Genomic DNA, 11,885 nt, shown 5'->3' with positions numbered 1-11,885 from the left:
CTTTTTAGGGCCACACCCGAGGCATATGGAAGTTCCCAGCCTAGGGGTCTAATCAGAGCTACAGATGCCAACCTACACCACAGCCACAGCAACTCGGGATCCAAGCCGTGTCTGCGACCTACACCACGGCTCATGGCAAAGCTGGATCCTTGATTCCCTGAGCAAGGCCAGGGATTGAACCTGCATCCTCATGGATCCTAGTCAGATTTGTTTCCACTGAGCCATGAATGGGTGGGAATGCCCATGTCATTTTATGTATAGTAGTTTGTATCAACTAATCCCAAACTCCTAATTTATCCCTCCCCCACCTCCTTTTCACCCTTGGTAACCATAAGTTTGTTTCTGAAGTCTATGAATTTGTTTCTGCTTTGTAAGTTCATTTGTGTCATGTTTTAAAATCCACATGTAAGTGATACCATGTAGGTTTTGTCTTTGTCTTTCTGACTTAGTGTAACAACCTCTATCTAGGTCCATCCATGCTGCTGCAAATGGCATTATTTTGTCCTTTCTTATGGCTGAGTAATATTCTTTTGTATATACGTACTATACATCTTTATTCATCTCTCAGTGGACATTTAGTTTGTTTCCATGTCTTGGCTATTGTAGATACTGCTGCTATGAACATTGGCATGCATGTATCTTTTTGAATTAGAATTTTCTCTGGATATATGTCCAGGAGTGGGATTGCTAGATCATATAGCAGTTCTATTTTTAGGTTTTTGAGGAACCTCCATACTGTTTTCCACAGTGGCTGTACCTAGGTTCCTACCAACAGTGTAGGAGGGTTCCCTTTTTTTCCACACCCTCTCCGGCATTTGTTACTTGTTGACTTGTTAGTGATGGCCATTCTGACTGGTGTGAGGTGGTACCTCATTGTAGTTTTGACTTGCATTTCTCTAATAATTAGTGATGCTGAGCATTTTTTCATGTCCCTATTGGCCATCTGTATGTCGTCTTTGGAGAAATGTCTGTTTAGGTCTTCTGACCATTTTTTGATTGAGTTGTTTGGTTTTTTGTTACTGAGTTATATGAACTGTTTATAAATTTAGGAAATTAAATCCTTATTGGTCATATTGTTTGTAGATATTTTCCCCTAGTCTGTAAGTTGTCTTTTCATTTTGCTTATGGTTTCCTTTTCTGTGCAAAAGTTTATAAGTTTTATTAGGTTCCTATTTATTTTTGCTATTAAAGTATTTTTTGATTCCTGTTTTTCCTACAAACTATGTTGTAACAATTTTCTAAGTTTCAAATCCTTTGAAACTATCCTGGTTAAAATGGTCTTATCGTATTTCTTAGCTATTTCCATATTGTTTGATACTTAGATCATTTCTAACTTCTTGCGATTATAAATAACACTAGTGTGAACTTCCATTTTCATAAACTTTTAAAGCATTTGAAGTATTTCTCAGATGTTCTGAGGTTATTTTCTGATTAAGAAAACTAAGTTTAAAATAATTTACAATATATACATAGTGAATCATTTTAAGTGAAAAGTATTTTCATAACCAAATAGTACATATTATCTACTCATATACCACTGTCTCTATATAAACATCTAGTATATCTATCTGTATATCATCTGTCTATCATCTATCTGTCCATCCGTCATTTATCTGACTGTATCCATCATCTGCCTTGACCCATTATTTTTTTAAAAAAAGCTTGTTTATTTCAACTCATTGGAAATCCCACTCATGGAGTTCCTTTCATGGCTCAGCAGTTAATGAACCCGACTAGGATCCATGAGGCTGCCGGTTCGATCCCCGGCCCCGCTCAGTGGGTCAACGATCCGGCATTGTCATGAGCTGTGGTGTAGGTCACAGAGGTGGCTTCGATCCTGAGTTGCTGTGGCTGTGGTGTAGGCCAGCATCTGTAGCTCCGATTAGACCCCTAGCCTGGGAACTTTCATATGCCTCGGGTGTGGCCCTAAAAAGAAAAAATCCCACTCATTATTTAAAAGGCTGGGTACCTCCTTCAACCTAAGTTTTTAATTCATAGGTTATTAAGGAACTGTTTCTCCCAAAGTGATTCTCCTCCCTGATATTTCTAATATTACCACATCAAATACGCCTGAGGTTTACAGATAATTCTTTTTTCAGTAATAGTGCTCATTGCTGAGATTTTAGGCATTTAACACAAAGAGAACCGCTGACGCTTCAGAGGCATTGCCTGAAGCTGTCATGGTGAAGGAAGAATCACTGAATAACCACACCTTGTCAGGAAAGGGCGCTGTCTGCACTGGAGGACCTCGTGCTTTCTCCCATCCAACGTCATTGCCAGGGGCCACTCTTGCATGGACATTTGCATGTGGAATACCTTAGTTCCTTCCTTTAGCAGAGTCTATACCAGGACATATACATAGGTCACACTCAGAATAGCAGCTTCATATTTTAATGTGAGTTTAACCTGTAAAAAAATGTATACTAGGCTTTAATTTTCATTTATTATTTCCTTCTCTGCCACTGTTATATCTTGACATCTTTTTCAGCTTACAGAAAAATTGCAAGAATAATACAATGAATATTTGTACGTCCGTCACCCTAGCTCATCATCTGATAGGATTTTGCTATGTTTGCTTATGTCTCTTTGTGTGTATGCACATGTTCATGTGTAGTACATATACATCTATGTATACATGTGTGTACACACAGCTATATAATATATATGAATATCTGTAATATTTATGAGTCATCTGTAGATATTGTGCTTCTTCACCATGGCTAGAATTAGGAGAAGGCAAGTGAAGCAAAAAAGTTAAGGGGACACCTAAAAACTGAGTCATCAAGATAAAAATTTTATTATTATTATTTTTTAATGGCCGCACCTGTGGCATATGGAAGTTCCTGGGCCAGGGATTGAACCCACACCACTGCAGTGACCCGAGCCACCGCAGTTGGATTCTTATCCCATTGCACCACAATGGGAACTCCAAGACAAAATTTTAGTGCAGTATTAACAAATTCAGATGTTAAGGGAACAAAGCCCATGATGACCAAGGTATCAAAACTTTTAATGAAGACAGGCTTGTTTTTGTTTGTTTGTTTGTTTTACAACCCTGCAGAATTGTGCAATGAGACCAGAGTTCCCAGTCAGCCCAAATTTTTGGGACACGTGGTCATTGGGTTTATGAGGAATGACAATGGCTTGTGAACAGACAGGGCAGTGTGGGTTTTATATATACTCAGGCGTTTTGACTGTAGAGCTTGCATTAACTTTTCCTATTTGGTGCAAAATGTGTATATAGGGGCATGCATTTCTGTCCCCTGAGTCACACTCCCACCGGGCTTCACTCTATACACTTCAGCGTGAATTTCCTAAGAACACAGCTTCTTCTACATAATCGCCAGTGACACAGGGATCACATGTAGGAAGTTTGACATTGATGCACTATGAGTATAGGATATAGTCTATGTTTAAATTTCCACAGTTGTGGCATTGATGTCTTTTATGTCTCATGCTCCCCCCCAATCAGGATCCAATCAAGGATCATCACATTTGATTATCAAGTGTCTTCATTCTCCTTTAATCTAGAAAACCTCCCCTACCACGTTTGTCTTTTATGCCACCAGCATTTTTGAAGAATCCAGCCCCATTGTTATGAAGACTGTGCCTCAATTTTGATTTGCCTGATTGTTTCCTCAAGAATACTGCATTGTGCCAGAATTTTTTTTAAAAAAAAAAACTCATCCTTGTTTAACTCTTACGGCGCTGATCTGATCCATGGAGTAGGAATGAGCTGTGGCTTTCAAAGGTAGCACCATCAGCCAGCTCAGCATGCAGAGCCTTTTATGCAAGAACAACTAGAACAGATTGGACTTCTGCAGGAAAAGCAGATCATTCCACATGATCAGAAGAGATGTGTACCTTTTAGTTTTAAAAGGTTTTGTGCTAGAAAAATTGCGGGCTGGAATGACAAGAGGTTTTAGCTCCTAGGCCAACTTTGACTGATTGGAGATGACTTTTAAGGCTCCCCAAGGGCTTGGGAGGAAAACCTCAAAATCCATGAGTCATGTCAGCCGCGCTGACATGTAGGTGAGAGGTGGGGCAGAGGCACTGGCTTGTGTTAAGCCTGCACTTGATAAGGAATGATCATGGCCTTACTGCTGCTACAGGCCATCATTCTTTTTTCTTACCTAGCCTGGAACAAGTTTCCTGAACATGCAGACACAGGCAAAAACTGACTAGAGGCTGGTAAGGTCGTTCTTCTCCTGTGGCTCCTTGTAAGCTAACCAATTTCTCTATAATCTCAGCTCATGTACATGAAATTCAACTTTTTCCTCTTACAGATCCTTAAAAATGCATGAACTAGAGTTCCCGCTGTGACACAGTGGGTTAAGGATCAGGCATTGCTGCAACTGTGGCTTGGATTTAGTCCCCGGCCTGGGAATTTCCATATGCTACAGTCTCGGCAACAAAATAAAACAAACAAAAACAACACAACAAACAATGCCCCCCCAAAAGAAACCCCCAAAACATGAACTTTTCTGGTAATGGTTTTCTAATTTCTGGCCTAAAATGTTTTAAACAGTTAAAAAAAAAAATCAGTTCCCATCCTCCGATGTTGACAGGTGTTGATCAACATTATAAATATGAGAGGATTATATGGTGATTAATTCCCTCTCAGGGACTAAGGCAATAACCTGGACATCTTTATTGTCCTTTTGGACAATCAAGTTAAATTTGAAAATGGAAAAATGTTATCTTCTTGGGATTTAATTAAAAGTAAATAAAGAAACTCTGAAAAAGAGTGGCAATGGTATCTAGCTTTGCCATTGCACCCCTCTGTTTAATTCTTTGTCAGCCAGTTTACATTGGGAGTAAATTTCTCCCTCTCTGCCAAATGCAGCTTTCATCATTCTTCAAATCTTTCCTGATGCAGTAGCGAACAATGTATATGCTTATGGCCTTTTCAGTTCATTCTGTGAATAGAGCTGGAGGGCAGTTGGGCAGTGGTTCTTTCATTTTGAAGTGGACAGCGAAATTTATAATTACAGATTCACATGCAGTTGTAGGAAATAATACAGAGAGATCTCCTGTAGCTTTGCCCAGATTCCCCCAGTGATAACTTTGTGCAGAACTGTAGTACAATATCACACCAGGAAATCGACACTGAGACCATCCACTGATCACCTTCGGGATTCTCGTTTGACTTGTACCCCCTCCTGTGTGTGTCTTTTGTTCCATAGAATGTTCACATGTGTGTGAGCACAACTTTGACCCAGCATGTCCACTCTTAGGAATCTCACCTCCAGAAACATTTGCATGCTGTTACCAAACCCAACTTGGTTCAGCTCGGCTGTGCTGTAAAGCCAATAAGCTGACACCAGGTTGTGGTAAAGGAAAGTACAGCATTTATTGCAGGACACCAAGCAAGAAGGATGGACAGGCAGCTTATGCTCAAAAGGCCTAAACTCTCCAGTTGCCTTCAAGGAAGGGGTTTTAAAGGCAGTGTGAGGGAAGGGGCTGCAGCTTGCATGATCATCTCATGCACAGTTCTTGGGTTGGTTGGCATTAAGGTGAAGTTTCAAGCTTCATCAACCTTCTGGTTTCAACTAGTCTGTCTATGGTCTACATGTTTGTGGTCAGCAGTTTTTATCTGGTAGGGGTCTGATTCCTGTAAAAACAAGTTAAGAATGTGTGTCAGGCCTTTTATCTTGCATGCCTTTATATCTTGCAGGAGTTCAGTGATTCTGCCATGTGACAGATTTATCATCTAAATTGTTAGCAGTTTCCAGACTCAATAGCTATTCTTTGTTTCTACATCTTCACATTTCCTTGTCATTAACTCTTGAGCCAGCCTTTTGAGACTCAAGAGAGGCCTGGGACTCCCTTACTGGGGATAAAGCAAAAAGCCTTTTACTTCAAAGGGCAGAGACACAGGGGCCTGAAATTGGTTTCAATCCCCCCTTTTCTTCGATACTCTTCAGTCTTGAGGGGAACAGTTCAGGACAAAAAAGGGAATAAATTTTTGGATAGAGAGGTTAATCATAAACTTGGCAGAAGAACTGAGTTTTAGGGGGACTCAGTTTAAATATGTGTGTGAAGCCATATGTAGAAAAATGTGGACTGCAGTATTTTTGTGGTAGTTAGAGAAAATGGCAACATTCTGCCTCCATCATTAGGGGAATAATGAAATGCTTTTGGCATCATATGGAATGCTACACCATAGGCAATAAAGAACGGGACAGAGCTACTCTGCTGAAATGGAAAGATCTCCAAGACAAAATAAGTGTAAAAAGTATATGTGATATATAAAGAGGAATTGGTGCCCATCCTCCTTAAACTCTTTCAAAAGGTTGAAGAAGAAGGAATACTCCCAAAGACATTCTATGAGGCCACCATCACCCTCATTCCAAAACCAGACAGAGATACCACCAAAAAAGAAAACTATCGCCCAATATCATTGATGAATATAGATGCAAAACTTCTCAACAAAATCTTAGCCAACCGAATCCAACAACATATCAAAAAAATTATACACCATGACCAGGTTGGGTTCATCCCAGGTTCACAAGGATGGTTCAACATACGCAAATCAATCAACATCATACACCACATTAACAAAAAAAAAGTCAAAAATCATATGATCATCTCAATAGATGCAGAAAAAGCATTTGACAAAGTTCAACATCCATTCATGATCAAGACCCTCGCCAAAGTGGGTATAGAGGGAACATTCCTGAATATACTCAAAGCCATTTATGATAAACCCACAGCAAATATAATCCTCAATGGGGAAAAACTGAAAGCCTTCTCACTCAAATCTGGAACAAGACAGGGATGCCCACTCTCACCACTGCTCTTCAACATAGTTTTGGAAGTCTTAGCCACAGCAATTAGACAAACAAAAGAAATCAAAGGCATCCATATAGGAAGAGAAGAGATCAAACTGTCACTGTATGCAGATGACATGATTCTATACCTAGAAAACCCTAAGGACTCAACCCCAAAACTCCTTGAACTGATTAATAAATTCAGCAAAGTGGCAGGATATAAGATTAACATTCAGAAGTCAGTTGCATTTCTGTATACCAGCAATGAAGCATTAGAAAAGGAATACAAAAATACGATACCTTTTAAAATTGTACCTCACAAAATCAAATACCTCGGAATACACCTAACCAAAGAGGTAAAGGACCTATATGCCGAGAACTATAAAACCTTAATCAAAGAAATCAAAGAAGATGTAAAAAAATGGAAAGATATTCCATGTTCCTGGATTGGAAAAATCAATATTGTGAAAATGGCCATCCTACCCAAAGCAATCTACAGATTCAATGCAATCCCTATCAAATTACCCATGACATTTTTCACAGAACTAGAACAAACAATCCAAACATTTATATGGAACCACAAAAGACCGAGAATCGCCAAAGCAATCCTGAGAAACAAAAACCAAGCAGGAGGCATCACTCTCCCAGACTTCAAGAAATACTACAAAGCCACAGTCATCAAAACAGTGTGGTACTGGTATCAAAACAGACAGACAGACCAATGGAACAGAATAGAGAATCTGGAAATTAACCCTGACACCTATGGTCAATTAATCTTTGACAAGGGAGGCAAGAACATCAAATGGGAAAAGGAAAGTCTATTCAGCAAGCATTGCTGGGAAACCTGGACAGCTGTATGCAAAGCAATGAAACTAGAACACACCCTCACACCATGCACAAAAATAAACTCCAAATGGCTGAAAGACTTAAATATACGACAGGACACCATCAAACTCCTAGAAGAAAACATAGGCAAAACACTCTCTGACATCAACATCATGAATATTTTCTCAGGTCAGTCTCCCAAAGCAATAGAAACTAGAGCAAAAATAAACCCATGGGACCTCATCAAACTGAAAAGCTTTTGCACAGCAAAGGAAACCCAAAAGAAAACAAAAAGACAACTTACAGAATGGGAGAAAATAGTTTCAAATGATGCAACTGACAAGGGCTTAATCTCTAGAATATACAAGCAACTTATACAACTCAACAGCAAAAAAACCAATCAATCAATGGAAAAATGGGCAACAGACCTGAATAGACATTTCTCCAAGGAAGATATACAGATGGCCAACAAACACATGAAAAAATGCTCAACATCGCTGATTATAAGAGAAATGCAAATCAAAACTACCATGAGATACCACCTCACACCAGTCAGAATGGCCATCATTAATAAATCCACAAATAACAAGTGCTGGAGGGGCTGTGGAGAAAAGGGAACCCTCCTGCACTGTTGGTGGGAATGTAAACTGGTACAGCCACTATGGAGAACAGTTTGGAGATACCTTAGAAATCTACACACAGAACTTCCATATGACCCTGCAATCCCACTCTTGGGCATCTATCCGGACAAAGCTCTACTTAAAAGAGACACATGCACCCGCATGTTCATTGCAGCACTATTCACAATAGCCAGGACATGGAAACAATCCAAATGTCCATCGACAGAGGATTGGATTCGGAAGATGTGGTATATATACACGATGGAATACTATTCAGCCATAAAAAAGGATGACATCATGCCATTTGCAGCAACATGGATGGAACTAGAGAATCTCATACTGAGTGAAATGAGCCAGAAAGACAAAGACAAATACCATATGACATCACTTATAACTGGAATCTAATATCCAGCACAAATGAACATCTCCTCAGAAAAGAAAATCAATCATGGACTTGGAGAAGAGACTTGTGGTTGCCTGATGGGAGGGGGAGGGAGTGGGAGGGATCGGGAGCTTGGGCTTATCAGTCACAACGTAGAATAGATTTACAAGGAGATCCCGCTGAATAGCATTGAGAACTATGTCTAGATACTCATGTTGCAACAGAAGAAATGGTGGGGGAAAAACTGTAATTGTAATGTATACATGTAAGGATAACCTGACCCCCTTGCTGTACAGTGGGAAAATAAAATTTAAAAAAAAAAAAAAAAAGTATATGTGATAATGTGATTACAATTATGTGGAAAATGTAAAGGAATAAATGTGTATCTACATGTATGCACAGAAACGCATTTCATTTTTTTATTTTTAATTTATTTTTTATTGTTATTTCCCCCAACACACTTTTTTTTTCCCCTCTGTATAGCATGGGGACCCAGTTACACATGCATGTGTACATAATTTTTTCTCCCATTGTCGTGCTACGTTGTAAGTATCTAGACATAGTTTTCAGTGCTACCCAGCAGGATCTCATTGTAAATCCACTCCAAGAGCAATAGTTTGCATCCATTAACCCCAAGCTCCCAATCCCTCCCACTCCCTCCCCCTCCCCCCAGGCAACCACAAATCTATTCTCCAAGTCCATGATTTTCTTTTCTGTGGAAAGGTTCCTTTGTGCCATATATTAGATTCCAGATATGAGTGATATCATATGGTATTTGTCTTTCTCTTTCTGACTTACTTCACTCAGGATGAGAGTCTCTAGTTCCATCCATGTTGCTGCAAATGGCGTTATTTCATTCTTTTTTATGGCCGAGTAGTATTCCATTGTATATATACCACATCTTCCTAATCCAATCATCTATCAGTGGTCATTTGGGTTGTTTCCATGTCTTGGCTATTGTGAATAGTGCTGTAATGAACATGCGGGTGCATGTGTCTTTCTGAAGGAAAGTTTTGTCCTGATATATGCCCAAGAGTGGGATTGCTGGGTCATATGGTAGTTCTATGTATAGTTTTCTAAGATACCTCCATACTGTTCTCCATAGTGGTTGTCCCAGCTTACATTCCCACCAAGAGTGCAGGAGGGTTCCGTTTTCTCCCTACCCCCTCCGGCATTTGTTATTTGTGGACTTCTGAATGATGGCCATTCTGACTGGTGTGAGGTGGTACCTCATGGTAGTTTTGATTTGCATTTCTCTGATAATCAGGGATGTTGAGCATTGTTTCAAGTGCTTGTTGGCCATCTGTACATCTTCCTTGGAGAACATCTATTCAGGTCTTTGGCCCATTTTTCCATTGGGTTGTTGGCTTTTTGCTGTTGAGTTGTATAAGATGCTTGTATATTCTAGAGATTAAGCCCTTGTCGGTTGCATCATTTGAAACTATTTTCTCCCATTCTGTAAGTTGTCTTTTTGTTTTCTTTTTGGTTTCCTTTGCTGTGCAGAAGCATGTCAGTTTGATTAGGTCCCATTGGTTTATTTTTGCTTTTATTTCTGTTGCTCAGAAATGCATTTTAAAATGTGAAAGACATTCCTCAAACTGTTAACAATGGCTACCACGTGGGTCAACTGAGGCTCCATAAATCTGAAACAGTAAGGTTGCATCTTTGGCATTGAAAAAGATCTGCAATCAGAAGACCTAGATAGAAATTTCTACAAAGAAGAAACACAGTTAGGCATATGAAAAATGCTCAACATCACTAATTATTAGAGAAATGCAAATCAAAACTACAATGAGGTACCACCTCACACTGGTCAGAATGGCCATCATTAATAAGTCCACAAATAACAAATGCTGGAGATGGTATGGAGAAATGGGAACCCTCCTACACTGTGGGTGGGAATGTAAACTGGTGCAGGCACTATTGTGAACAGTATGGAGGTTCCTCAAAAACCTAAAAATAGAGTTGTCATATGATTGAGCAATCTCACTCTTGGGCATATGCCCAGAGAAGACTTTAATTCAAAAAGATACTCACACCCCTATGTTCTTTACAGCACTCTTCACAAGAACCAAGACGAAAATAACCTAAATGTCCATTGACAGAAGAATAGATTAAGATGTGGTACATGTATACCATGGAATACTACTCAGCCATAAAAAAGAACAAAATAATGCCATTTCAGCAACATGGAGGCAACTAGGGATTCTCATCCTAAGTGAAATAAGTCAGAAAGACAAATACCATATGATGTCATTTATATGTGGAATCTAAAATATGGCACAAATGAAGCTATCTACAAAACAGAAGCAGACTCACAGACGTGAAGAACAGATTTTGTGGTTTCCAAGGGGAAGGGGGGAGGGAGTGGGATGGCGGGGGAGTTTTCGGTTAGTAGATACAAACTATTACATTTATTTATTTATTTATTTATTTATTTATTTGTCTTCTTGCCATTTTTCTTGGGCCGCTCCCGTGGCATATGGAGGTTCCCAGGCTAGGGGTTGAATCGGAGCTGTAGCCACCGGCCTACACCAGAGCCACAGCAACGCGGGATCCGAGCCGCGTCTGCAACCTGCACCACAGCTCACGGCAACGCCATATCCGTGACCCACTGAGCAAGGGCAGGGACCGAACCCGCAACCTCATGGTTCCTAGTCGGATTCGTTCACCACTGCGCCACGACGGGAACTCTATACATTTAGAATGGTAGACAATGAGGTCCTGCTCTACAGCACAGGGAACTATATCCAATCTCTTAGAACAGACCATGACTGAAGATAATATAAGAAAGGGGTGTGTGTGTGTGTGTGTTTGTATGTCTATGAATGGCTGGGTCACTTTGCTGTACAGTAGAAATTGGCACAACATTGTAAAACAACTATAATTTTTTTTAAAAAGGGAAAAAATCTGCAGTCATTTCTCAACCAGAAAATGCTTGAGACTAACTCAGAGCCCCCCTGAATGGGGAAGAAAAATCCCTTTCTGCCTGGAAGAGGTAGGTGGGGAGTCCAGGGGTTGCCACCAGCCTGAACCAGCACCCAGGAGTATGGGGAAACTGGGTTTATCTGAAAAAACACGGACAAAACCCCAAATGATTGGTAGAGACAAATAGGCAAAACTTTGACAAAGTAAAACTTTTTACAACTAACAATTTAAAGAAAGATAGCAGGTCTCTTCCCCGCCCTCTTGCTGCCCCTGCAGTCCATTCTTCCAATAGCAACGCTGAATTATTTATTTAGAAGTTAAAATGTAATGTGGGGTGGAAGGGCCAGCAGGACATTT

The sequence above is a fragment of the Sus scrofa genome, chromosome X (assembly GCF_054392235.1).
Source record: "Sus scrofa isolate SSC_HxYL_T2T_F1_AM1 chromosome X, Sscrofa_HxYL_maternal_Yorkshire_Landrace_v2.0, whole genome shotgun sequence".
Taxonomy (NCBI): domain Eukaryota; kingdom Metazoa; phylum Chordata; class Mammalia; order Artiodactyla; family Suidae; genus Sus; species Sus scrofa.
This window is presented reverse-complemented; position numbering follows the sequence as displayed.